The 6788-nt window shown below is 51.0% G+C and overlaps 1 pseudogene; it reads right to left on the bottom strand.

Moving 5' to 3' along the window:
• Nucleotides 1-222: 222 nt before the first annotated feature.
• LOC149991747 (transcription factor SPT20 homolog pseudogene) lies at nt 223-2532 on the bottom strand (annotated as a pseudogene).
• Nucleotides 2533-6788: the final 4256 nt, after the last annotated feature.

The following is a 6788-nucleotide window of genomic DNA, read 5'->3' on the forward strand; positions in this document are numbered from 1 at the left end:
CATTAACAGCAACCAAAACCATGACGGAAGCCCAACAACCCCAGGTTATTAAACAGCTCCTGTGTCCATGTAAAAATCACAGGGTTGTGCTTCTTTATAAAGTATGCAGTCGAACAACAGAAAACACCGACACATTAAAATAATGCAGAATGAAGTAAAAACTCAGAATTCTTTTGGGTCGATGCACTTGTGTTGTTCAAAAGAGAGGACCCAGTGCACGACTCAGGATTTGGGAGCGCCGGGTGGGCCTCCATTCCCTTTGCCTTCGGCCTCGCTTGCTCTCTGCTGGTCCCCACTTGGCTGAGGTCTTGGGGCTATTACTGTAGCCACACGCACGGGGCGCGACAAGATCCTGAACCTTGTCTGCTGGAGCTGCGGGAAGGCAGAGGGGAGCTGGACCCTTTGTTGGGGACCGCTTTGCCCAGGTCCTGCCTGGGCAGAGCCAGGCTGAGACTCCGCCACTATCTGGGGCTGCGGAACACTTCCTGCTCCATCGTGGTTAATGACAGCAGTTTGCTGAGCAGCGAAGGCGTTATCTTGAATGGCTGAACCTTGTGCACTTGAACCCTGCCACACTGGCTGCTGAGAAGTCAGGGGCAGCTGCAGGTGTGGCCCTGGAATCACCTGGCAAAGCACCGGCAGTGGCTGCTGGATTTTCCCAATATCCAAACCTTGTGGAACCCAGAGTAGACCTACAGGCTTTAAGTTTGAAAGGTTTTCTAAATTATACTGAATACCTTCTTGAGAAAGAGCCTGTGGTACAGTGGGCCACGTATTTGGTAGCCCACCTCTTGAGCGCCGGTGGCTAGGCTGGGTTGCCTCAGGAGCCCTGGCCCTTGCAGTAGAGCCCTGCACGGGGCTGCAACCTCCCACCCCAGTCAGGCCAAGATGAATAGGGCCTACCACTTGGAGGACCGTGGGGTCGGCAGACCTGGCCTTGACCTGGCTGGCCGGGGTGGTGTGTGACGAGCTGGCAGTGCACAGGGTGGCTGCAGGAAGTGTGCTAACGCGGTTCACTTCCACAGAGGGTTTCTGTGGAAGACTTGGTGGCTTCCAAGCAGGGGCAGGAGATGGCGATTTAAGAAAGCTGCTTGCCTGCTGGGGAGTCAAACTGTTATTACCTGAGGAACTGTTTCCTGAGCTGGAGGGAAGCCTGAGGGCTGGAGGGGTGTACTGGACTCTCTGCCAGGGTACTGCATACTCAACAGACACGGCTGGAAGTTGCTCTGCTTCTTTCCCTGCAGAAGGCAGGCTGAGGCTGGCTGAGCCACTGGAGCCCGGTGACACCTCAAAGGCACATTCGGCGCTGTCCTCCACCAATTCCTCGAACAGACTGACTGCTTCCCCAGTGTCAATGTCTGACTCAGGCATCAAACTATAGGAATGGTCATCTTTGGAGGAGTGGGGAAGAGACATCTGTGTCCCACATCTGGCTCTCTTAGGTGAATTTCCTCTTCCAGAGATAAGAGGATCATTAAGAGACTGCATGAAGGACAGCATTGTTGTCTGGGACTGATTGCCACCTTCATATCCAAATAGAGAATCATCATCTTTTGCATAACGGCCTGGCCAGTCCATTGGTTGTAAGTCGTCGTATTCGAAAGATGTCTCCTCTCTAGCATAGTTCTCTACATTCACTCCAGAAGGGCCCGCCAAGTCACAGGGTCTCTGTTTCCACATATCCGCACTATTTCCTTCTTTGGAAATTTTGAGGTCATATTGCTGAGTTGCTTTACGTTTTTTACTTTTTTTGTGTGGGGCCGGACTACAAGACACCTCCTGCTGAGGATTCTGGGAGGTGGCGGAATACCTCTTGAAGGCCCTTCTCATTGCGGGAGTGTTCATCTTTTGCTTGTTATAGAGCAGTCTGTTTTCAGTGCAGGCTACTGATACAGAAGGATCAAGACACAAAGGTTCAGCTGTAGCTAAGATCAGCTGGCTCTCAAGTACAAGTTTGTCATCCTGGGTCCATTGCGGATTCCTGTTGGCTATGTTCTCCACGTCGCAGGCTAAGGTCTGCATCGTTGGGCGTAAGAGAATATGCCTGCTCTGGTAGCCGGGGGGCTCCGCGTTACTGCTCTGGCGGTAGTCCCGTATTTCTGCAACGACACACCCACGGTGGAAAATGTTAAGCTCCATCCGGTCCAGGACCTCCACCAATGCAGGAGGCAGCTCTTGTGTATCCAGGTATTCAAGAAGTCTCCTTTCATCATAAGGCAGCTGAATGGTCTCTGAACGTGTTTCATTTGGTCCCTTGAGCATCAGCGAATAGCCCTCATTTCCTGGGTGCAGGCTGACCACCAAACGGGGCAAGGACTCCCTCTTCGCAAGCTTTTCTAACAAGTTCACGTTCCTTACTAATTCCCCCGGAACCTCGGGCTCCTTTCCACATTCTTCAACGTATAGGTCATACAGTTTTGCATGGAGAGACTTTCCCCCACTCGATGAGTACTGACTTCTAGGAGGTCTGTGCCGCGCGCTTTCAATGACACGCTCCGCACGATCCAAAGCTTGTTCTAAAGCTTTTCGCATTGTGGTGTCAGATGGGGGCCCTAAAAAACAAAAAAAATGAAAAAGAGAGAAAATGTAAGTGCACTGAGGCACGAGGTGAGTACTCTGTCTTTGAAGTCGGTGTATCATTTTGCAAAAGCCACGTCTCCACAGTGGAGCTACCGTGCCTTACTGCAAAACGCACACCAAGAAACCCGCCACCCAGAAAGCGGAACATAAAATACTTACGGTTTGGGGGACAGTCCATACATGCAGGAGCCCTGTACAAGTCGCCGCCTCACAGTGACTCGTGGTTTGCCGACTACGCCGGATTCTCCCGCTCACCGAGGCGCATGCGCGCACAAAACAGGTCGGCTGGCTTCAAGCTTTACCCCACTGTTGCCTGTTGTCACGTCTAGGGGGCGCGAGGCCCAAACCCCGTACTTCCTATTCCGGTTCCCACGCTTTCGCAGGAAAGCCAGACCGGGCAGGGTTATTTCTTTGCTTTTACCCGTGCAGCACGCACACCAAAGCAGAAGCAACCAACAAAATCATGCATACACTTTTCGTACGGTTTTCCTGCGCCCAATTTCTGCGGGAATGCGATTGCTGGGACAGTCATAGAAGGTGCTCATATCTTTTCTCAGGGAGCCCTTCCTCACAGACGGTTCACTGTTCTCGGAATCTCTTGGCATCAGTGGCGGGGCTGCTCCTAGTGTCCACCATTTTAACACACCCCGAAGTATCCACATTTGTGGCTTTTGCGTATGTGGAGGCTTTGGGGAAGGCATCGGAATTCTTTTTTTTTTTTTTTTAAATTCCTCATTGACTCTTCCAGCAATTCCCTGCCTCTTGGTTTTCATATACTCGTAGGTGTGCAGGTAGCATGGCCTTCTTGTACATAAGTACTGACCGTTTGTCTCCCCACGTATTATATAAGGGCATTTTTTTTATTTGTTTGTTCATTTGTTTATTTATTTAGAGAGAGGGGAAAGGAGAAAGAGAGGGAGAGAAACATCACTGTGTGGTTGCCTCTCACTCACGCCCCCAACTGGGGACCTGACGTGCAACCTAGTGATGTGCCCTGACTGGGAATCGAACCAGCGACACTTGGTTCGCAGGCCAGCACTCAATCCACTGAGCCACACCAGCCAGGGTTTTTATAAGGGCATTTTTTAATTTATTAAACAGTATGTGTTAGGTAAGTTTTATTGTCTATGAACTACAGTTCAGGATTAAACTATTTAATTAGAAGGTGACTGGCATCTGATAGGGTTGAGAACTATAGTTCCAGGTGATGGTAGCAAATTTAATTGAGTGCTATTACTGTAGTCCATAACTACAGTCCGAATAATGGATTTGCAGCGGGATGGAGTCTAGATACCTAATGGGACGTTGTTTTCCACTACCTCTCTTGCTTTGAAATCTGCCAGGCTTTCTGGACAGGTTTTCAAGAGAATCTCTTGATGTTTAGATGCACACATAATGATAAAACGATATTTGTAGTGAAGTCTCACAAATGAGGAGAATCCAAGACAATTTGGTGAAACTCCTGAATTGCAGACTAGTATAAATGTGCTGTTTTAACCAAAGGCAATCATGATACTTATATACATAGTAGATACAGTTTATTGAAATAGGTTTAAAGTTTCCCTAAGAGTTACTTAATGCCCTGGCTGGTGTGGCTCAGTGGATTGAGCGTTGACCCGCAAACCAAAGTGGTGCCGGTTAGATTCCCAGTCAGGGCACATGCCTGGGTTGTGGGCCAGGTTCCCAGTTGGGGGTGTGTGAGAGGCAACCACACATTAATGTTTCTCTCCCTCTCTTTCTCCCTTCCTTCCCCTCTTTAAAAACAAATAAATAAATAAATAGTTTTTTCAAAAAAAAAAAAAGATGACCCTCATTCAGGAATAGACAAACGTAGTTTTCTCCTGGCTTATAAATTGTCTTTGAGCAAATGTATGCTTGTGGAGTACCCCAAGGGGACTTGAAATCAGTTTATTTTCTGAACTCTTTTCAACCTTCTTCCCTGTCTCTCTCTCTTCCCCTCCACATGCCCCAATGTACGTGAAGCATTGCTATGCAATAATCTAAATAGCTGACCTCAATAAAGCCTGAATTAACGAGGTCAACATGAGCTCTGACCCTCATTCGAAGCACTGCCTTATTCTTCCAACGTGAACACGGGACCTCAGCTGCCGACCAGACTCCTGCAGGCTTCTCCCCATCACCATCCCGTTCACCTTCTGTCCCCATGAGTTTGCTGAGTGTTGGGTCTGAAAAAGGGTCCGTCTGTAACAGTAGTCCATGAGGTGGAGAAGCTAATTAGAAAAGCAAAGCTCTGGTTTCCTATTGATCAGAACTAGACATTTTGTTGAGTAAGAAGTGGGACAGTGGACCTGTGTTTGCATCCAGTTATGCTCCTAGAAGTGAAAGAAGTCCACAACTTCCACCGACATGCAGACTAGACTTTCTGGCTTCCCAGCATGGCATAGGAGGAAGGCCGGGCCTGGGCTGAGGCCCGTGGGGACCTAGGGCACCAGTATGAAGGAGACGCCCACTCTCCGGGTTGTGCAGGTCCCATCAGGGCTAGTGGCTAGGATGCCTCACCTGCCGCTCCTTGTCCCAGCCCTGCAAGGGGGCCCTCGCCACCTGGTCCCTGCCTCCTTCCCAGCCTCATCTCTCTCTCTCTCTCTTCACTTTTTCGTGTGTCCAAGCTCTGAATATGGTCACCATGCTGCAGACAGGCCAACTCTTCCAGGGCTCTGCTCTTGCAAAAGGCCTTTTCCTCTGCTGAGAGACCCCTCTCTGCTTAGTCACCCGCCGATCCTCTCCTGTCGCCTCAAATGCCCCTTCCTGACTTCCAAGAGGCATGCCTCCTCTGCTCCTCTGCCAAAGCACACCTACCGCACACCTTACACAGCCAGGCTTCCTGTTGGAAAGGCACCATGTTTTTGCACCGTTTCTGCATGCCCAGCCTCTGGGTCCTCTGAGGGCAGAGACTATGCCTTTCCCACGTGTGTCTGGTCACCTGCTTGCTTATTACGTGGCACAGGGTTGGCACTACAGAATGAAGGAATAATTGACTCCACATTTTATTTACCTCAACTCGAGACTCGTAAAAGCCTTGCATAGGAAATATTTCATCCTCTTTTTGGAGATGAGAAGAGTACCCAGAGTCTGGTCTTCTGACTCAGGTGCTAAACTGTGCCGGGCTTTCTGAACCAGGGCACTGCTGACATTTGCTGGGGGCGGGGAGGCTGTCCTGTGCCCTGTAGGATGTTTAGCAGGATCCTGGCCTTACCCCCAAATGCCAGCAGCACTCATCCCCAGTCGTGATCAGCAAAATGGCTCCTGACATTGCCAACTGTGCCCGGGCTGAGAACCACTCAACTACCCTGCCCTGCAGACCATGAGTGTGTCCCAGATGCAGCTCTTAGCAGCTGTCGCAGGGCACATGTCACTTAGTAGAGAGGTGCATCTGCCCACTGTACCCCGCGATGGACTGGACCTTCCGTCATGGCGTCGCCTGTGTAGGAGGTTGGGCTTCCCCAGAGGTCGACCCGGGCAAGAAGATGTGAGTGTGAGTCGTGGGGAGCCCTCTGGAGCAGCCCTGCTGAGGGAAAGGGGAGCTGAGTCAGGGGTGGGAAAGAGGACAGTAAAAGGCCTGTTTGTGCGCAGGAGGCTGCTGTGGGTCACGGGTCCCTGCTGGGGGCCTCTGGGAGACAGTGCAGAACAAGCCTCAGGTTGTTCAGCCCAGAGGCGGTGAAGGTCAGGTGTTTGCTCATTCTCTCCTTTCTCATTGGCTGAGAACAGTCCTGGGGGCATCATTCCCTATCATTCTATGTTGCCATATACGAGAGCCCCCCATGCTGATGTGGCCTGAGAAAGCCCCCCTACAGAGTCACAAGTGCCTGCACTCAGACTCTCCATGTGTGTGTAGAACAGCACGTACATGGGAGATGGGCAGGGCACCCGCAGCACCTGCTACGCCTGTGACTGCAGGGACGTCGGCCATGCATTCTTAACCATGTTGAGACATGTGCCATGCAACCTATCGGGGCAGGTGCGGAAGTGAAACTGTCCTTCCTCCAAGTGAAATGGGCAACTTGGTGTGATTTTCTTTGTCAGCTATTAAAGCCAACATGGCCCACAATGGAGGCTGGGACCTGTTCCTTACTTGCCACTGGGAGGAGTCCAAGGTCACCTGGGCTACAGGTGCCTGGGTGAGGCTCTGAGCGTGGCTGTGCACAGTGGCCTGGCAGAGCTCTTCACGGCTCAGCCATTCCCTCACTTGA

The sequence above is a fragment of the Furipterus horrens genome, unplaced genomic scaffold, assembly GCF_987537825.1.
Source record: "Furipterus horrens unplaced genomic scaffold, mFurHor1.1.pri manual_scaffold_17, whole genome shotgun sequence".
Lineage (NCBI taxonomy): Eukaryota > Metazoa > Chordata > Mammalia > Chiroptera > Furipteridae > Furipterus > Furipterus horrens.